This window comes from Brienomyrus brachyistius, chromosome 24 (genome assembly GCF_023856365.1).
Source record: "Brienomyrus brachyistius isolate T26 chromosome 24, BBRACH_0.4, whole genome shotgun sequence".
NCBI classification, from domain to species: Eukaryota; Metazoa; Chordata; class Actinopteri; order Osteoglossiformes; family Mormyridae; genus Brienomyrus; species Brienomyrus brachyistius.
The window spans coordinates 40,043-62,725 of record NC_064556.1 but is presented as its reverse complement, the minus strand read 5'-3'; the positions used below and the strand labels follow the sequence as shown (position 1 = coordinate 62,725).

The 22,683-nt window shown below is 43.9% G+C and overlaps 1 pseudogene; it reads left to right on the top strand.

Moving 5' to 3' along the window:
- Window positions 1–66: 66 nt before the first annotated feature.
- Window positions 67–15,892, top strand: LOC125720081 (F-box only protein 11-like; annotated as a pseudogene).
- The last annotated feature ends 6,791 nt before the right edge of the window (window positions 15,893–22,683 follow it).

Below are 22,683 nucleotides of genomic sequence, written 5' to 3'. Positions count from 1 at the left end.
CATTTATTATTACAACTACACAGAACTTTGAAACTGCCACACTGACGGTCTGTATGTTTTTTTCTGGCCATAGATGATGAAGTTCCTGCAGACATGGTTGCTGAAGAATCTGGTCCTGGAGCTCAAAATAGTCCCTATCAACTACGAAGAAAGTCCCTGTTGTCCAAGCGGACTGCTTGCCCAGGAAAGAGCCCCATGGAGGTTGGTTGTTATCTGCCTTTGCTTCTGTTGACCTGCTGTTTTATTGTATTTGTATAGGTCAGCAGTGTACAGTTACTGTCCCCACTGATTCCCAGTTCTTCTTCAGTTATGGTAGGATGTGATCATCTCCCTTCACCACTGCTTCTCTTTGCAGGGAGCCTCTACTTCAGCCACAGAAACCTTTGGGCCTCGAGCCAAGAGGCCCCAGATCTCAGGGAAATCTCTGGATCTGCCAGGTTAGTGCCGGCTAATGAGTGGTCCTTGGTTTCTGGGCTGGTGGTAAAATTGATTTAATAAAAATGTCTGGTCTGTTCCCCATCAGCTGCTCCAGCTGAGCAGTACCTCCAGGAGAAGCTGCCCGATGAGGTGGTCCTGAAGATCTTCTCCTACCTGTTGGAGCAGGACCTCTGTCAGGCAGCACGTGTGTGCAAGCGCTTCAGTGAACTGGTCAATGACCCCATCCTCTGGTGAGCCAGCCTCATGCCACCTTCCACCCCAGTCGTGGATTTTGAGGGCCATGGATAATTTGCTACATTAAATTGTCTTTGTTTCTTTAGCTGTTGTTAATGTATATATGTAGTGAATTGTATATAGAGAGCTTTTTGTGTGACCTTGAGTGGAGTTCATCTGATCCATATGTTCTGTCTCCATTTCATAGGAAGAGACTTTACATTTACATTTACAGGATTTGGCAGACGCCCTTAGCCAGAGCGACTTGCATAAGTGCTTTGAGACTCTGCAATGAATTTCCGATGCTAGCTCAATAAGGACCCAAGCTATGAATACTATCTCTGAGAACTCCATTGAGTAGTGCAGAATTTTTATTTTATTTTATTTTTTTTTGTTAAACACACACCAGAAAGAGTCGAGTAAGAATATAGAAGTTCTACGTCAGGTATTTCTGAAAAAGAAAAGTTTTGAGTCGTCCCTTGAAGACAGTCAAGGATTCAGCTGTTCGGACATCTAGGGGAAGTTCATTCCACCAATTAGGTGCCAGGACAGAGAAGAGCCGAGATGCGTGTCTTCCTTGTGCCTTGAGGGGAGGTGGGACCAGTCGAGCAGTGCTGGAGGATCGGAGAGATCGTGGTGCATACCTCCTTTACATGGAGGTATTTGAGTACACACGCCCCATGATGCACCCTGAGCCTGGAAAGTTCTACCAGATCAATCCTGAGGAGTATGAGCAGTCAAACCCCTGGAAAGAGAGCTTTCAGCAGCTGGTGTGTGTCTCCTGTGTGCAAGCTCATGTACCTTTCCCTGTAGCAGTTTTACCTGATTAATTTGTCTGAGTACCCTCGGTGTCGTTACATATAATCTGTCCACCCAGGTGCTGCATTACCTTACACTCTGAGGGTGTTTCTTCTTAACTTGTTTGCAGTGCAAGGGAGCTCATGTGAAGCCTGGCTTAGCTGAGCATTTCTACAGCAACCCTGCCAGGTACAAAGGACGGGAGAACATGTTGGTAAGACTATATCTCCATCACAGAATCTTGTTTTCTTCATTATTTATTGAGCAAATCTCATGATTTTATTGAATTTTCCCATTTTATTGTCATGGTCTCTTAGACAAATCTTTTCTCAAAAGCCCTTATTTTGATAGATCCTGAATTGATCTCTCTGGAAACACATAACCGTTGATGAAAATTATAGTTAATCTGGTTATGGAAAGTAGTGCTACTCATTGGTATATGGGAAAATATGAACTTTCTACATTTTTAAAGGCTCTCTTCCTCTCCACACTCCATTATGCTGATGCTAATGTCCCTTCAGTACTACGACACCATCGAAGATGCTCTTGGTGGCGTACAGGAAGCTCATTTTGAGAGGCTTATATTTGTCCACTCTGGGATTTACAATGACGAGTGGATCTACATCGAGTCACCCATTACCATGATTGGCGCTGGTATGTTAACTTGTGGAGTTTCTGCTGAGTGGTTATGGTTGTGTGTTTGCTGGTATAGCTTGTTTTTCATGTATGATGAAAGATGAAACTGTATAAAGAACCATTTCAAATCTGCTCTTTGTAGGCTAGATTGTGTTATGCTCACGTAAAATATCTTTCCCCTCACTCTTTTTGTGACCCAAAGAATTTCTGCCCTTTTTATTACAAACCCTTTAGCACCTGGGAAGGTAGCGGATAAGGTGATTATTGAGAACACCCGGGACTCCACATTCGTATTCATGGAAGGATCTGAGGATGCCTATGTGGGCTACATGACTATTAGGGTGGGTGCCTGTTGTCCTGTTCAGACTCATTTCATCTTCCATCTTCTCTTTAGTACAGATATTATGTCCCTGTTTAGGATTTAGAACTTTATTTGTAGTATGCACCTTTAATTAAAAATAAATAAATACTGGAAGTTTGTTGGTCTGTATTTGTTTGTTTCCGATAGTTCAACCCTGATGACAAGTCTGCCCAACACCACAATGCACACCACTGTTTAGAGATCACTGTAAACTGCAGCCCGATTATAGATTACTGTGTCATACGGAGCACATGTACAGGTATGGCAGTCTATACATCCATCTGACTCATTTTTCTTTTTTTAAAAGTTAATTACAGATTTCCCATAAGCATAATAGTTCAGATGTTTCAGCTAATGTTCTCTGTTCTCTTTCAACAGTGGGTTCCGCAGTATGTGTAAGTGGTCAGGGCGCCTGTCCCACTATCAAGCACTGCAACATCAGCAACTGTGAGAACGTGGGACTTTACATCACAGACTATGCACAGGCATGACATACTTCGCCTCAAAGAGACACAGCGTGCACATTGTACTTGGTTGTCATATAGCACATGCTTTTAATCAAAGTCAATGCAGTTAAGGACCTTACTTAAGCGCCCAATGCTAAAATCACTCTGGTGACCCTTGGTTTTCAGCCGGTGACCTTCCAGTCACAGACACAAACACTTCCTGAGCTTCCACAGACTGAGCAACACACTTCCCCAGGGAGGGGAACATGCACAGAAATTTGGCTGTGCCAAATGTACGATGAATCTCTCAAAACTTGGCAGTAACATTGCTGTAATGCTGTAATGCTTTGGGAGTAACATTGATGTAGTCTTTGATTCTATCATTTCCTGTCAATGCTGAGAATGCCAGTGGACATAAGTGACTGTTACTACATAAAAAGCAATAATACAGTAATAAAAGCTGTATAACATTTAGTTAATGAAGATGTTTTTATATTCTGGGTCTGAGTGGCTACTTGGGGTACGCAATAATGTTCTGGTGATTGGACTGTTCCCAAGCACAAGGCAGAAAGTATAGGAGTAAAGAGAACATGAGTACTGTGTTGTATGTGGTAGTGTAGCCAACCAAGTGTAATGCAGAACTAACTTAACAATGGCAACATAGTAAAACGATGGGAGGCAGAAGGTGTACCACAAAAATTAAACCAGAAATGGAACCGCTAGTTTTGGTGATCACCTGTGATTAGTGCTTCAGAAATGTAATAATCTGAAAATTATTCCTTAAATCAGGAGTTCTGTATTTGGCTTTGTTGTTGTTTTGGCTATAAATGTTTGGTGAAGGTAAATAATTAGCATTTTATAAAAAGAAATTAGGATCATTTTGAAAAAGCAGATCTGCAAGGTGAATTTGTACAAGTGTATTTAAGGCTTTATAGGTGATAAATAGTATATTACATTGCACTTCGGATTCAGGTGTCAGGCAAAGCGTGTGCTCACCTTGAGCTATCCCTTATAATAGTATCCCCACATCTTTGAGTCATCTAAGGTAACAATGAATAAGTAACTTTTCTTTTTGTCTTTCTTTCTTTCAATTTCTTTTCCAACTGAATCTGCCTTATAAAAATAAGCCACCATTGGCTAATAATGATTGGAGAACAGTTACACAGTGCATCTTTATGCCCTGCAGGAAATTAGTGCTATGAAGTTGCATGTCTCTGTTCCTAATCAGTGTTCCCCCCCCCCCCACCACATCTGTTTCCAGGGTGTATATGAGGACAATGAGATCTCCAACAATGCTCTGGCAGGCATCTGGGTGAAAAACCACGGCAACCCCATCATCCGACGAAACCACATTCATCATGGAAGGGATGTTGGAGTGTTCACCTTCGACCATGGCATGGTAAATGCACTGGCTTCGTTGCATTTGTTTTCTGTCACATTGTGGTTACAGGATTTTTAACATTAGACAGAACAACATTCTTGAGTCTACCAGGATTAGAATTGTGGATGCCTGCTGTGGGGAATGCTGGTATCTTCTACAATTAACTTCTTAATAGCTTTTGAATAAGTAAATTTTCTTGAGAGAGTTTGGTGGCTAAGCAGGTGTCTGTTGCCACAGCTTCAGAGCTGGGGGTTTGAATCTCACCCCCATTCTTGTTGGAGTTTGCATGTTATGCACAATTCTTTGGGGTGCTCCTGTTTCATCCCATAATCTTAGGGTACTTTTTGTGATTGCTAAACATCATGCTTTCAAAACCAAGGGTCTCTATCTAGTGTATACAGTCAAGCTGCTTGATGTGGGAAAATAACATGAGCTATGCCTGTTTAGATAAATCTCTCTAAACCTAAAAGTCAGGTGTTTATACTTTTACCTGGTTCATAGGATTTTTGCTTGACACTGTTGTACATTTTGGTGTGTGCTGTGTGTTCTCTGCAGGGCTACTTCGAGAGCTGCAACATCCACCGGAATCGTATCGCTGGCTTTGAGGTGAAGGCTTACGCAAACCCCACAGTGGTGCGCTGTGAGATCCACCATGGACAGACAGGGGGCATCTATGTGCATGAAAAGGGTCGTGGCCAGTTCATCGACAATAAGATCTATGCGAATAACTTTGCTGGAGTCTGGATCACATCTAACAGTGACCCCACTATCAGGTTAGCATCTTTATTTATACATCCGTTTATTGGGATTCCTCTATCCAGTCTTTTCTTCATTTTATCGCATGAATGGTACTACTATCCTAACTGTTTTGAACTGATTTGGTTGTTTTGTCTGGACTACTCCAATGGAAGCCTGGTACCATAAACATGAAAACACCTACAATACACTTTGGTATTGATATATGTGTCTCATGCAGTTGTTCTCTGTCTTGTGCATTCAGGGGAAATGCCATCTACAATGGCAACCAAGGTGGTGTTTACATATTTGGAGATGGGCGGGGCCTCATCGAAGGGAACGACATCCACGGCAACGCCTTGGCAGGGATCCAGATCCGGACCAACAGCTGCCCTATCGTTCGACAGAACAAAATCCATGATGGGCAGCATGGAGGCATCTATGTAGTATGGAAATTTCTTCATTCCCATGTGTATCCTTAGTCACACATGCAACTCTTAGGGCTGCTTTGTACTTCATGCTCCCCCCTGGGACAGTCACCATCGTGAAATTTTAGTTAATTGTCATAAAAATAATTGCGATTAATGATTTGTTTTTTCTGTTTATTTTATAACACTATCAGCCTAGAGTTAGCCTAATAATAGTTGAATATTGCATATACACCTTGCAAAGAAATAAAAAATGCATTTGCCTTTTAAGCTTTAAACAAAAATTGTAGAGACCTGATGTAACATTAACAAATAAGTTAAATAAGAAAGGAAAAAAAAATTTAAATGTTAAATGCCTGGCAATAGACAGTTGTTGTTATCTCTTCCTGATCCCAAACCACCTGCCCAATTTTACTTCACACGTCTGCCCTGCCCTATTTGTTCATCCTGCCATTTTATGGCAAATCATCCATCCATCCATCCATCCATCCATCCATTTTCCAAACCGCTTATCCTACTGGGTCGCGGGGGTCCAGAGCCTATCCCAGAAGCAATGGGCATGAGGCAGGGAACAACCCAGGATGGGGGGCCAGCCCATCACAGGGCACACTCACACACCATTCACTCACACATACACACCTACGGGCAATTTGGCAACTTCAATTAGCCTCAGCATGTTTTTGGACTGTGAGGGGGAAACCGGAGTACCCTGAGGAAACCCCACGACGACATGGAGAGAACATGCAAACTCCACATACATGTAACCCTGGCGGAGACTTGAACCCGGGTCCCAGAGGTGTGAGGCAAAAGTACTAACCACTGCACCACCATGCCGCCCCCATGGCAAATCGTATCGTTTACATTTACAGCAAACTTAGCTGAATTACTTATTGGAATTAAGGTAGTCTGGGGTAAATGTAAGTGAATGAAAATAAAATTAATTTAAACTATGCAGTACCTTATATCAGACAAGTTATCTGGTTAAGCAAGAAAGCCGGCTTTGTGAAACATGCTACAGACTATCGGCGCTAATGATTCCGTTGACTTAACCAAACCAAAAAAAAAAAAAAATCCATTTTATTTAAGTGTTCACTCCGGTTGTCTATTTCCAGTTTTTTTGGTCAGTACTATTATCTAAATATCCAATATCTGAAAAGTTAGTTCATATTTTCATCAGTTGAAATTTCTGCTATCCAGTGACACAGAATTTTGGTATACAGATAGCTTTAGTTCACTCTAAACTGAAATAGGAAGTTTGGAGTATTTTGTGTTAGTTTCAGCCATATTTATATCCACGGATGCACATAACTGATACACGAGTATGCATTCTTTAAATGCGCATTCATTAAATGCATTCATGCTCTCATGACAAGAAATGACTGCATGTGCACTGTGAGTTAACCTTTATACTTCTAAAGAAGCACAGATTAGCCACATAAAGGTTAAAATGCATGGTAATTTCTTGTCTTTACAACACAAATGCACATAAAATATATACGCATTTGCACTGCTGCAACACGAAATTTCCATGTTTATCGCTTTACAGTGAATGCTAACTTGCATACCAGTTATGTGCACCTGCTTATATCACTCCAAAGCAGTGGGATCATAAATGAATAGAAAAATAATACACATTTCTTTAGTTATTTGTCCTGTAGCCATAATATGCTGACTCTGCTGCAGCATAATAGTGGCAGCCGTCAGGGACATAAACAGTCATCCCTCCATAATGAGACGCATAAACACGTACTCAGACACATGTGAAAGTGCTATGCAGAACTTGTATTAAACAGACAGAGAACACAAAGAATCCAAAATTGGAATATCTGCCTGATATTCTGGGCTGGTGAAGATCACTCACGAGCAAGCAGCCTATAAAATGAACCTGAAGTGGTGAAAAGAAACTCTAACGGGATCAGGCTGGGTCATGAAAATGTTGTGAAACTAAGTGTACAAATGGGGCACCGCATTTGCTGAGAAGCCTAATGCTGCACATGCGCACATGTGCGAGGTACTAATAGGGCAGGTGGTATGGATTGGTTCAGAAACACAATGAGATGATGTCATTAAACAAAAGCCAGCCAAGCATTACCTGGTAGAAAACAACATGGAAATAGTGATAGGTGAATGAGACAGAACAGTCATATTTCTATTTTTATATGAGTGGAGACGATTCTACTGATTATTTGAGCTGACCACAATTATATTTTGCATAATGTCAATTAGATGATTATGTAATAATTGTGACAGGCCGACTCGCAACCCTTATGCCTATGTGTGTTGTCACTACGTCAGCGGTGCAGCTGCTCATACTTGAATGCGTAGTTCACGGTTGTGGCATGAATGTTGTACACTCACTGCGTCCACAGCGAGTTGCTGACTCCGTAATACTGCTGCAGCATTCTCCATAGAAAGCAGAAGAAACTTAAACTGCCAGTACATTTTGAAGCTGCTGTTCAGCTCACACAGTAGTGCTTGGAATACTTTTTTTTTCCTTTTGCCTCCGAAAATATTGCATTTTTAATATCTTCTGGTCACTCAAAAAAAATACATAGATCAGTTGCTACTTTAATACTAACTGTACCATATATAAACAGTTCAGTAACATAAGTTGACCATACTGCCCCCAAGATTTTTGGTGGTACTGCGTTTCACATACGCATATTAATTTCTACGTGTAGCTGCACAAACAACATGTGGAATTAACACATGGTGCCATGATGTGCAAGTGAATGCTGTGTGAGCTCTGAGTGTGAACGCTCTCTGAATGAGCATGTAAATACAGTGATGTCAGGGAGGGACCTCTTGTTTCTGTTTAACGCAGCTAAAAATAAATGATTGTTCGAGTGAGAACCCTGCCAGTCAGAAGAGGAGATTCTGACTGTACCATGTGGTGTGGCTTCTACCTTGCAGCACGAAAAGGGTCAGGGTGTAATCGAGGAGAATGAAGTGTACAGTAACACCCTGGCGGGTGTGTGGGTGACCACCGGAAGCACACCGGTTCTGCGGCGGAACCGGATACACAGCGGAAAGCAGGTAATGGCTGAAAGTGCTCATTCTGGCTCAGGGTTAGCAGTTCAGTTGGATGTAAGTGGGTGGGACCTGCTACTTTTTTATTAATCTCTTGTTTATGTTGCATTGTTTTATTTACTAAATTATAAATTATTGTAACATTCATTTTATCCCAGCTCTCCATTGGCAGGAGAGCATCTTATTGTATATTTTATATTTTACAGGTTGGAGTATATTTTTATGACAATGGGCATGGTGTTCTAGAAGACAATGACATCTACAATCACATGTACTCTGGTGTTCAGATCAGGTCAGCTTCCTATGCCACTGGAGATTTTTATATAATTTGTGTGTGTGTGTGTGTGCGCTTCATAAAAATCTTTTTAGACAGTTTACATCTTATGCATCAGTGTGTCAATAGGAACGAGTATATTTTAGATTAAAAAAAATATTAAGGTCTTTGTAGACAGCCCAGTTCACAACCATACAAATAAAAAAAGCTAATAATCAATGACATAATGTGTAGTTTGAACCAAACTGGTTGGGTTGTACCATGGCAGGAGTTGTCTAACCTTCAGATTTTACACCATGACAAAAGTAAAAGTAGGTGAGGGAAGGCCATGCTAAAAAGGAGAGGTAGCAGTTCCTTCGAGTCTTATACCTTGGCAAGAGCAAACAGCAACAACACACAAGGTGGACATCCTGAATCAGCAGAAGTCTCACACTAGACAAGCTGTTCTGCATAAGCACAAACAGTCATGGCTGTTAGCAGAAAGGCAGGGGCCAGCTGCGGAAGCCGAGTGCAGCAGGCCAAATGTACATGAAGCTTACTGCCCTTTGACATTAGAAGATGTCAAGCACTGCTCTCAGCTCAGATCTGGGCCTCGCTCATGAGTTGTGACCAAAATACCATGTCTCCTACGTGGGAAAAGCTGAATGACTCTCTTATTCACAAAAGCACAAGTACTGGGGTGTAGAAAATGGCAACAGGTGCTCTGAACTGATTTCAGAATTTGAGTTTTGTTGTAACAGTGCCTGCCACAGGACGGGAAAGGGCTGCATGGATGCGTGTCTGTCAGCAGCAGTGAAGCACAGTGATGGTGGTTTCATGCATATTTGTGCCAGAATCGTTGCAAATGGATTTGGTGGTTTGATCAAAATGAATGGTTCCTTCACTACTGAGAAGTATATAGGCATTTTCTCATCCATTATGCAGGACTATCGGGAAGGAGTTTTTCTGATCTCAGATTAATTCTGAAGCATGACACTGAGCCCCAATACATAGCTAAAGTTACAATGAACTGTCATCAACAAAAAGAACAATGAATACTGCATCTATCCATCCATCCATCTGCCAGTTACAATTACATGCAGAAGCTGAAGCAAGTTTGCAGAAGAGCTGGACAGTTCTCCGAAATGCTTACAACAACCTGCCAACCGAACACCTTAGACTGCAGTGTCCATAAGAGAATTGATGCTGTTTTAGAGGCAAAGGGTGGTCACACCAAATATTGTTTTGATTTTTTTCTTGTTTTTTAATTTGCTGCATTTCCTAGTGCATTTATTCATTAAAGTATTCATTGTTATTTTTTAAAAACATCTTTGTTTCACAACCTGACACTGCAGTATTTGTAGCATTGTCCAGAAATTACAAAGGAATCACTGCTGCCTGTTTTTCTCCTGCAGAACTGGTAGCAACCCCAAGATTCGGCGGAATAAGATCTGGGGGGGCAGAATGGTGGCATTCTGGTATACAACTCTGGTAAGGAGCTGGAATTCAGGTTCTCGACAGTACCGTTACACGGTCTTCTGGCTCAGTGTCCATTGGGTCACTGTGATACCTTCTGGAAATGTTATAAACTGTTCCCTATTAATTTGTAGTTGTTTACAAACTTTCAGTGCAAAAGCTGCAGTTCAGAGACCTCAGCATAATTTCTCATTTGCTTCAGAAGGATGGCTAGCTGTATGGCTGGCTTCAGTTTGCCCTCTGTCACTGCCTATTCTGTCCTCAGGGTTGGGTTTCATTGAGGACAATGAGATCTTTGACAATGCTATGGCTGGTGTGTGGATAAAGACAGACAGCAACCCTAAACTTCGCAGGAACAAGATCCATGATGGTAGAGATGGTGGAATATGCATATTCAATGGTGGTCGAGGTATGCATAATGTTGTTTACATCCATAATAAAAGGCCATCAGTTTTATCACATTATGGGAGATATTTCTCTGTCGCATCAGTTTAGTCTATTTCTGTAAACATAAAGTCAGTTTCCCTGCCTGTGATGGACATTATAAAGGCATGAATGGTCTGGGGTTTTCTCCACCCTACAGCCTTTCAGATCATCTGTTTTAGCAATCAATCTTAAGCTGTAAGTCAGCCCTGTTTTATGAGTAGAACGACTGCCACACCTTACCTGTGCAGGTTTGCTGGAGGAGAACGAAATCTTCCGCAATGCCCAAGCTGGTGTCCTCATCAGCACCAACAGTCATCCTGTGCTCAGGAAAAACAGGATATTTGATGGCTTTGCTGCAGGTGGGGGTCGACCTTGTAATGTCATTGTACCTGCCTGTTTAGTCTAGCTGTGCTCCTCTCCAACCTTTCATTAGTACATTTTTTGTACAGTGGCTTGCAGAAGTATTTAAGCCCCATGAATCATAATTTTCTGCCTGACAAAGGATTTGTACACATATTTATCCATTCAGTATTTTTGTGTGAACTCACACAATGTCATAACAATCCATTTATAAATGTCAAACTAAACCATTTTCTGTATATATTTAATTGAAGAAAAACTCACAGTTTAGTGTTTAGCATAAGTATTTAATCTCTACACATTAATTTTTGTTGAGAACCGTTTTTCTGCATTAACAGCCTTAATTTTTTTTTGAAGTACGTACTGCTTTTGCGCATCATGCAGGAGTGATTCTCCTCCGTTCTTCTTGGCAGAATGAATAGAGATGCTCTAGGTTGGGGGGACAGCAACTCTGGACAGCAGCTTTCAAACAGTGCCACACATTCTCAATAGGGTTAAGATCAGGGCCTTGACTCCATTCCAGAACATCCACCTTCCTCTTTTTGAGCCGTGTCGCTTTGGCCTTATGCTTAGGGTCAATTTCATGTTGAAAGATGAATCTTCTCCTGAGCCATAAGTTCATAGCAGACTGAAAAAAGTTCTGCAACACTGTGTGGTATTTGTGCCCATTCATTGTCCCTTCAACTATGAGAAGATTCCCAGTCCCAGCACATAAGCATCATCCCCATAGCATGAGGCTGCCACCACCATATTTCACCATAAGTACGGTGATTCTTCAGGCATGGTCAGTGCTACTTTCGCACCATACATACCTTTTAGAAGTCTGGCAAAAAGTTCTGTTTTGGTGTCATCTGACCTTAAAACAGTCTCTCACATCTTAACTGGGTCTTTCTCATGCTTTGAGGCAAAAGCCATATGTATTATGTAGATCTTCATAAGGAATGGCTTCTTGCTACCCTCCTGTAGAGGCCTGTTTTATGAAGAGCTCTTGAAATTGTGGACCCATGCACCTTCACTCCAGTTTCAGCCAAAGAGCATTACAGACTTCTGAGAGTGGGTGGATTTTTAGTTGCTTTCTCTCACCAGTCGACATCTTGCTGTTCTAGTAATGGTCTGGGTGCTGTGATGAACCTTCTACTTTCTGATGATGTATCTAACAATGCTTATCGGGACATTCAGTCTCGTCGGTATTTTTATGTAGCCATTTCCTGCCTTCTGCATTGCAGTGACTTCAGTCACATCAGGAGAATGCTCATTTGTCTTAATTTTTGCAGTGATTGTCCAAGAAAGACAATTACCCTTCCAAAGGGCCTTTTTCGTATTTGGGGGGAAACATCAAGACTAAGTAGTACTTAATCATATTTAACTTTGGTCATTTTGGTGTCAGTTATAATTAATTTGTCATTTGTGTAAACCTGCAATTTCCAAAGCATAGGGGTTGAATACTTAGGCAAACAGCATTTATAATGATTTTCTTGTTTTTTTAATGATATTAAAACAACTGACCTATTTGGGCCTTGAAAAATATACTGGAGCAAAAGAGTACTCAACAGTACTCAAAAGTGTTTTTGAGAAAATTGTGTATATAAATTTTATACTTCAGACAATTGTCATGACTTTCAAGGGGGTTGAACACTTTTGCAAGCCACTGTATAAGATTTTAGACTTTGCTGTTTCTTTATTGTAGGGATTGAGATCACCAATCATGCCACTGCAACTCTGGAAGGAAATCAAATTTTCAACAACCGCTTTGGAGGCTTGTTCCTCGCCTCTGGTGTCAATGTGACAATGAAAGGTAACTGAATACTCTGCTCTGTTCCTCTCCTTTCTCTGTTCTGTGCCCATAAGTTTATGGCTTTTGAAAGACCAGACCTGATTTTAATTATAATACATTTTATATTTAGGTGCCTTTCAAGACACTCAAGGACCTTATATACACATTACTGAACAGTCACATAATATATATATATATATATATATATATATATATATATATATATATATATATATATATATATATATATATATAAATAATAAAAATAGTTGCAATAAAACCAATGTTAATACAACATTGAAATACTATACAGAACAGGCATGTGCTTTAAGGTGAGATTTAAAGGTAGGAAGAAAATCAACGTTCCAAAAGTTTTGGTAGAGAGTTTGAGATGAGGGGTTGGGGTTAGGGTTAGGCTGGTTAGCTAGACTGAAAGAATAGAGATATGTAGATGATCAGAGATATACAGAGGTGCCAGATTATCGATTGTCTTGAAAGTGATTTTAAAATTTTGCTTCTCAGTGTGATATTTAACAGGGAGCCAGTGAAGATGCTAAATGACAGGAGTGATGTTTTCTATAGAAGGGGTTCTGGTAATGATACAAGCGGTAGCTGCATTCTGAACCAGTTGAAATTTGTGGAGGAGGTAGTGAGGAAGACCAGAGAGGATAGAATTACAATAATCAATATCAGTTATAACTAGAGCAGGTACAAGAATAGCAGTGTTGTCAACTTTAAGATTTTATAAAAATTTTTTATTAAATTTTAAGGTGTCAAGAACATGTCCTGGGTATGATGTTAAACTGCATCCAGCCCTGAAAGCAATCCTTCTACTTGCAAGGAAAAATATTTGGGGGGTTGGTGGCGGGATTTGCACTCCAGCCACCATAAAACAACTCGCAACTGCTCGATATAAACAGGCACGATACCCGTCTGCTCTCCACAGGAGTAGCTTTGCTGCAGCTACCCAAAGGAAAGCTGCATGCACCATGAAGGGGATGGGAGAGGCCTTCAGGAGCCTCATACCCAGATGAGTTGAAACCGTCAGAGAGCTAAAAGTGTCAGGCCTGTTGGGGATTGGGGCTGGTGTGGTGCTGAGGCGTTGCCTGCTGCATGGCGGCCCTTGGGTCCCAGTTTGATGTGGCCCATCTGGGTGGGCGCATGGAACATCTTGTCTCTCTCTGTCATCTTTCTTTGCTGTTGGGGAAGCTTCGTAAACTCCGCATTTTGGTAGCAACAGTCCCGCAGACTGGGGAGTGGCCGGATCTCTGTAGGTGGGTATACCTACTTTTGGTCTGGTCAGACTGATGGCTGCCATACTCGGGGAGTAGCCATTGCTGTAGCAGATCGGCTCCTCCTGATGGTGTCTGATGTCACTCCTTTCAATGAGTGTATTATGAGACTCCGGCTAAGGCACTCCTTGGGTGTCTTGTCTGTTGTTTCAGTATATGCTCTGATCACATTAAGTGATGTCTCATTGAGGGAGACATTTTACTCACAACTTCACTTAGTGGTTGAAGAGTGCCCACGAGGTGACACTCTGTTTATGGGTAACATCTTCAAAGTGACCACTGGCACTGACAGGGCTGGCTCTCAGGACTGTTTCAGTCCCCATGGGTCTGGAGACCAGGGTGAGAGTGGCTCCATGTTCCTTGACTTTGCGAAAGGTCGGGGCTGCCCGTCGCTGGATCCTGGTTCCATTGCCCTGAGCCGCATCATTGGACTTGGTACTCCAATGCTGGTGGTGCAGCGAAGGAGATCGATCACATCCTCGCTGGCAGACATTGGAAGCTCCTTCAGAACTGCAGGGTCTACAGAAATGCCTAGTTTGTGAATTCTGACCACAGACTTGTTGCTACTCTGAAGATTCAGCTTAAATCCACTACACTACCACCTACTAGGAGAGTAGGTGTGAGGCTGGACAGTTTTTTCAAGTGATTTTAGAGATGAAAGGTAAATTTGAGATTGGAAGAAAATTTATGTTGTAAGAGTCCAGGTTTCTTTCTTTCTATGATGGCTGTTTCGAGAGATAAAGGAATGAGACCAGCAATAGGGAAGGAATGCATGATGTTAGTTACCAGAGAGGAAAGAGAGGGCAAACAGGATTTAACCATATAAGTAGGAAATGAGTCCAACTGACAGGTAGAGGGCATTGATTTTCTAAAAAAATACCAGATATTTCCTCCAGATGGGAGTTTAAATCTAGAAAGAAAAGAAGAGGAGGGACTATAAGATGTTCCATGTACAGTTTCATACAGAGGTCATCTGCTGGTGGATATTTCCAACATTAGCATTTTGAGTTTCTAGTTGTTTTGACTGTGCATTTTCCTCCACAGATAACAAGATAATGAACAACCAAGATGCCATTGAAAAAGCTGTCTCTAGGGGGCAGTGCCTGTATAAGATTTCCAGTTACACCAGCTACCCGATGCACGATTTTTATAGGTAAATGCCCCCAACCCCCAACAGCATACATTTTTATCTGATGAGCATATCAACCAATCAAAACCTCCATTTCATCTCTTGTAGGTGTCACACATGCAACACCACGGACCGTAATGCCATCTGCCTGAACTGCATCAAGAAGTGCCATCAAGGACATGATGTTGAGTTCATTCGGCACGACAGGTTAGTGCAGCTGCACTAAATAGAATTATACAAACAACAGACTTGTACGCAACTGTTAATTACACAAGGAAACAAGTATTTAGGCTATATCACGATAGAATACTCAAACTGATGATATGTTCATAATCATGAAAATGACATTTTGTCAGTTTGTATTGCTCATGCCTAGTAGTTCTTTGTAATAAACAGTCAATAGGTTACATTTGAACTGTGCAAGAATTTAACTGCATTGTGACTTTTAATAGTTCCATTCAGGGATATTAATAACTTTCTCTTCACTATAGGTTTTTCTGTGACTGTGGAGCAGGGACATTGTCAAACCCATGCACACTTGCTGGAGAGCCCATACATGACACAGACACTCTGTATGACTCTGCCCCTCCTATAGAGTCCAATACATTGCAGCACAACTGAGCTTGACCTCAGCTGTTACCTTTTAAAGGGCCGTGGACTAAACGCACCAAATGGATGCTTTGATCAGTCTGGACCTAAAAAGACTCCATGTTTAATGTATGTGTCACGACCGGTCGCGGAGGTAAGCGGCGATCGTGCGGTAGGGCGTGGAAGGAGCAGGCAGGCAAGCGGGATAACGGGAAAACGGGGGTTTAATGAGGTAACGGGGAGCAGGAGACATGTAACGCCACTAACATCAATGACAGACAAAGCAAACTGGGGAGACCAGGACTTAAATACACCAGACTGAATGACAGCAAACGGAAACAGCTGGGTACAATTCGGGAAACACACGTGGGTAAGCAGGGGGCGTGGCACACAGGAGGAGCGGACGAGCCGGGCATGACAGAACCCCCCCCCCCAAAGGCGCGCTACACCGGGCGCGCCCAGGAGGAGGCGAAGGACGGGACGAGACCAGGGAACCAAAACCTGAAAAACAAGAACAGAATCAACGCACGACGGGGAACAGGACCGAAGCACAAAACAAGGCAAGAGACAGAACATAGGACAGGAGCTGACAAAGGGCCGGGAAAGCGGAGAGACAGATTAGAAAGGGAGAAACAGAGGGAACAGGCGGAACAAAAGGACCGGGAGTGAACGGAGGGAACCCAGAGGGAGAAGGAGGAACACGAGGAGCAGAGACGGGAGGAACAAAGGAACGAGGAACGGAGAAAGGAGGAAAGACGGGAGGAGGAGCAAACAAAGGAGGGACCAGGGCAGGAGAGAAGGGAGAGAAGGCGGGGGAACAAAGGGGAGCCCGTGGGAGCCCCAGCGGGCGACGGGCGGCAGCCGGAGGGGCCGCAGGCGGCCGGGAGGCCGGAGCCGGAGGGGACCGAGAAGGGACTGAGGAGACAGGGCGAGGGACCCGCGGAGGGGCCAGGGAGGGAGCAGGAGGGAGCACCGGGGAAGGGGACGAGGGAGCAGGAGGGGCCCACGGCGAAGGCCCGGAGGAGGGGGGAGCCGCAGCAGGCGGCGATGTCCGGGGGAGGGCCGGAGGTAGGGGCCCCGCAGGCGACCGAGGAGCCGCCGTCGGGGAACCCCCAGGCGACCGACCAGGACCCGGAGAGGGGAGCGAGGCAGGGCGACGAGGCACCGGAGAGGGACCCGCAGGCGACAGCCGACCCGGAGGGCCAGGACCCGCAGGCGCCAACCAAGCCCCAGCGCAGGCGAGGCAGGGCGAGCCAGGGGGCAGGGCGGGCGGGACCCCAGCCCTGCGTCTGTGTCCCCTCCCTTTACGGGACACAGACATGACCCCAGGTCGGGGTCGAGTTCGCCGGGGCGTGGGAGAAACTGTCACAGGGGGAGAAGGGACAGGAGCGCGGTCAGGAGCTGCAGGTGGCTGCAGTGGGGGCGCCGGCCCGGGAGCTGCAGGTGGCTGCAGTGGGGGCGCCGGCCCGGGAGCTGCAGGTGGCTGCAGTGGGGGCGCCTGGATAGGAACATGGTCAGGCTGTGGGGGCGCCTGCCCGGGAGCTGCAGGTTGCTGCAGTGGGGGCGCCTGCCCGGGAGCTGCAGGTGGCTGCAGTGGGGGCGCCGGCCCGGGAGCTGCAGGTGGCTGCAGTGGGGGCGCCGGCCCGGGAGCTGCAGGTGGCTGCAGTGGGGGCGCCTGCCCGGGAGCTGCAGCAGGCGGCGGCGGCTGCACGGGAGCGGGGTCCGCCGGCAATGGCGGCTGCGCGGGAGCGCAAGCCGCAGGTGGAGGAAGCTGCGCAGATCTAACGGACAGCGGCGATGGCTGCTCCGGCTGCGCAGGTTGCAGAGGCTGGCGCTGCGCTGTTAGCGCAGGCAGAACTGGCACGTCCTGGGAGGGGGAGACGGGCGCGGTCCTCTTCGGGACCCGGGGTATCGAGTCCCTTACGGCCCTAATACCTCCCCAATTAGCCAGGTGTTCGGGCCGGTGATTATACCGGTACAGGGGCGGTAGTTCATCCGGAGCGAACGGCTCCAGCTCGGGAAACGAGAAAGGAAAGTCCTCCTCGTCGCTGCTGGAAGCCCCGACTCTCACCAGGAAGTGGACTCCCCTATGGAGCGGGTCAGGGACGGAGCCCTGGACGAGCCCCTCTCTCTCGTCCTCAGCGAGAGACCAGGAGTCGGCGAGGGAGCATGTGCCCAGTCGGATGGGCTCAGGCAGGGGCTTCCCTCTCCTCTGCTTCCTCCTTCTTTTCCGGTCTGTCATTCTGTCACGACCGGTCGCGGAGGTAAGCGGCGATCGTGCTGTAGGGCGTGGAAGGAGCAGGCAGGCAAGCGGGATAACGGGAAAACGGGGGTTTAATGAGGTAACGGGGAGCAGGAGACATGTAACGCCACTAACATCAATGACAGACAAAGCAAACTGGGGAGACCAGGACTTAAATACACCAGACTGAATGACAGCAAACGGAAACAGCTGGGTACAATTCGGGAAACACACGTGGGTAAGCAGGGGGCGTGGCACACAGGAGGAGCGGACGAGCCGGGCATGACAGTATGATGATGGAGAAAGATATGCACACTAGAAATAAAATCTTTAAAAACATACTAAAAAACTGAAAAGCAAAAGCTGACCCAGCTTCTAATGGAGAAGTTTATATATTTAAAGAAAACCTTTAAAAGGCTTTCCTGTGTCTGTGGATGTAAAACTTTTTTTTTCTGTTAATGCAAACGTTTTGAAGAAAAGAAGAAATGAACGTCGAAGAGAAGCAATATGTTGACTCAGGATTATGGAGAGTAAGGGGGCGTGACTTCAGCTGTACTGCCTCTGTGCAACATCTGAGATGCTGCTGTAGGAGGAGCTTAGCTGCAGTCTGGTACCCAGAAACACAAGGAGCCATAGTCCCTCTCACTGAAGAGGGATGTCATCCTGTTCAGTAGGCTGGGCGCTGCCCATACAGCCACCTTGGCAACTGTTTCTAGACAGCAGTGGTGCTGGTAAATGTTTGGTGAAGGAACAAAAGGTGATCTAGCACTTCAGCTTTTTTAATGCCATTCTGATTGACACATGATTTTAATGCTTTCCCACATAGTTTTGTATTTTCAAGCAGAAATCTTACTGTACTTGAATGTCTTATTATTATTATTATTATTATTATTATTATTTTGATAACACTCCCTTTGCTTACTGTATACCTTGTCAAGCCCCGGTATCTAAGTTCTTTCTGTGAAAGAGAAATCAATGGATTACACAGATTTGATTTAGGAACGCTAAATTTACTCCAGCAATGTTAATATATTAAAAGTAATGTTTTTTTTTTCCTTTTCTTTAATTGCAAAAGCAAAAGGAATGTTTTGAGTAGTGTGCATTCTTGAGCTGTGTTACCTTTTGCTAAGGTATAAACAATTTTGTTGATACACTTAAATGTGGTTAAGGCTGCTTGAAATGACTGTTGGGGTAACCCTGTTAAGTCTCCCATTGGTGCTCAGGCACACTAGGGACTTAGGGCTTGTAATGCACAAAAAGTCACGTCAGGTGGTTAAAACGTTTCACATGGGTAATGGTGGGTGAAGTGTGCTAAATGTTAATCTCTGTGGATATCTGGCCATTTCTGGAAGTTTTAGTTGAAATGATCTACAGGAATACATGTCTCAAAACATTTATTTTAACCCCTGGGGCTCAAGCAAGGCACAGCAAATGAGTACTTTCTGGCAAAGCATCACGAGAGAGTGTTTATAGTGATGTCTCGTGTGAGTGGCACTCGCGTATGACTGTGACTTTTCCCCCTTTTTCCTCGATAAGAAACGAGACATTGCTGGAGATGAACCCTATAGCTCCCCGCTGTATTAAAGCTGATGTGCTTGTCTATACAGCACTCAACTGTTTCATTGCTTATTTTTTAATTTTTTTTTATTTGTTTTTCATTGTGTATTGGTGACTGTGGGTTCTCATACAGCTTGGATTGTATGCATGTACCATACCATCTCAATTTAATATATTGTGAAGTATTCAACAACCATTATGTAGATGCTAGTATGAATTAAAAGGGTATAATTTCCTACAAAAAAAGGAAACTTGTCATTTTTGTTAAATTTAGATCATGAATCCAATTGCTCTAGTAAATGTGTTTTGCTTCTCAGGGATACAGAATGTTGAAAAACTGTCACGTCAAAATTTCAATTTTTCAGCAACCTAAGTGTCCCCATATGCAAACTTAGTGAAACGGGCACCCAAATCACAAAAATGCATGTTTTGCATTGTGGAGATGCAAAATGTTGAAAAGCTTCATACTTAGCAATGTATCAAAAAATTTACTTCCTGGCAGCCCAAGCACCAGGTTGGGGAGCATTCCCTGATGCAGCATGTTGCCGCACCTACCACACGGTGACACTAAGTCAAATCAGCAGTACCCAAGGATTCTCCAAAGAGAGACAGTACCAGAGTCCAAACTTCATCTCCGCTTAACTGGATAGCATCCATGTCTCGCAGCCATACAGCAAGGCAGGGAGACTTGAACCTTCCTCTATCAGATATCAGGAATACCACACACCCCGTTCCAGCAACCTCATGAGCTCCTGTGCTCTTCCAAACGGTCTGCTGACTTCATAGGTAGTCACCAGAGGCATAAACACTGCTGCTGAGATAAATTTATCTCTCTACAAGGTTAACCTTCTCCCTATAGACAGTCACACTACAGAAGGCTGTGCCTAAGAAGTCATTAAATGCCTGGATCTTGGTCTTTATCTAGACACTCGGACTCTTCACAGTCTCTCGAGAGCCCTGATCAGAGCCTCCATTGGCTCCGCTCAGATCACAGCATTGTTGGCAAAGTCAAGATCAATAAATCTTTCTTCACCAAAGGATGCTGCACAGCTGCTGGACCCCATGTCCTAGAGTAGGAGCAAGAACACACCCCTGGTGAAATGCAGAACTCTGCACACTATCAGTACCAGTGTACAGGCTGGCCATGATGCCCAGCAACTTCGGGGGGATCCCGTGAAGTCTCAAGATGTCCCACAGGGCAACTCAGTCAACCGAGTGAAACGCTTCACAAAAATCAACAAAGGCTGCAAAGAACCTCTGCCAATATTCATGGTTGAGCTCAGTGAGAACCCTCATTGCCACAATATGGTCGATGGTAGACTTCTGAGGTGCAAAACCAGGCTGCTCTGGTGGCTGACAGGCAAGCAAGTAATTATGAATCCTGCTAAGGATGACCCTAGCAAGGACCTTACCCGTCACTGAAAGCAGTGTGATCCCCTGTAGTTGCCTCAATCCAGGCGATCACCCTACAACTCCTGTTTTACAATCAGTTGATTCAAGGGGGGTCCTTATGGTTAGGGGGAGGTTAGGTGCACGGGCCTGCCATCTGGTGCCCACTCTTTCCCCTTCCCATCCACTGGCATCCCTGCCTAGAATTGCCTGGCTGTCAGTTGCTTAGTGGGCTTGGAGCTGTAGTTGGCAGTTTTTGCTAAAGCTCTGTGCGGTTAGACCTCTATGTAAATGGGGTAATGCGAGAGGGGGGTGCAATGGACATGGTTGCACCCCCCAGGGGGGTGCTGAGCACCTGGTCTCACACATACACATCATGCGTGTGAAAGAAGTCCATCTCCATTTCTGAGATATAAAAAAAAATTTAACCTTTTTTCTATATAGGCGCATTTTGATTTCAGGAGTGTCCCTGGACTCTACTCTTACTAGGAAAAAAAGACATTTTATTAATAATAATTTCATTGCTTATCTATTTTTTCAACCTGGGGGTAAGTGCTAACCAAGTGCCCCAAAACGAAACATGGGTGACTGATTTTTGCCTGTTTTAGGTCCCTCTGCCTCCCTCCGACCTACCCCGCCTTCCTTACTTTTGGTTGAAACCTAGGGGGACCCATGTCTTTAGCCTTTGAATCCACACATGCTCCTTTCTTATTCTCTGTGCCTGTGACCAGTTATTAGCCTCCAGGCCAGAGAACCTGATGTTCTGCAGTCCCTGTTGGTGAAAATGCTGCATGAGTGCCATAGGTTTGCTATTACAGGTATGGTTCCAGGCCCCAATGTGACAGAAGTCTTTAAGGTTTATGTTTTTTCTATAAGCTGAAATGATTTTATAGTTCTGCAATTGAGGGAAATCTGTTGGACCTTTGAAAAACCTCTCCTGAGGTTATTGTTTAATGTAATGGCATTAGAAGAATATATGGTGATTAATGGGATATGTAAATTTGTTGAAGAGGGTAGTTTTTTATTTCTTATAGTCCTGAGTGTCTCTGCTTTAATTCCCCTAAGAAACGGTTTAGTATATTTTCTGTCTAAGGCTGCCTCAAAATCCTGTTTGTACAGAGGCAATGAAATCTGATGAGCTGGGATTGATTAATCCTGCAAATGTGTGTTTTGGGTGATAACTGGTCTTATAGAGTAGGCTGTGTCTGTCTTTAAAGTAAACCTTAGTTTCGAGAGTCCTGTTACCATTTATGGGTTGGCTGAAAAGAACTGTTGTATCTAAGAAGTCTATGAACTGGGAATTGATTTTGTATTTGACTGTAATATTAGAGTAATATATGTTCATTGTGTTTTTGAAGAGGTCAAAGAGTGGTTTTCCATGTTGCCATGTACCAAATATATCAGCCAGATACCTGTAATATAGACTAAGGAGATGTTGAAATTTTTGATGTGTATCCTCCCCGGATGCTATATAAATATTGGCATACACTGGGGCAAACTTCTTTCCCATTGCTGTTCCCTGTGTCTGGAGGTATATTTGGTTATGAAACTGAAAATCATTTCTAGTGAGATTAATTTCTAACAGCTGGAGAATGTATATCTGATCTGTTTGAATCAGGGTATTTTAAAAAGGCTTTTGTTACTGCTTCAAAGCCTAATGTGGTGGATATATTTATATATAAACTGTTGATATCTATTGTGAATAAGAATGCATCTGTCTGAAATTGAATA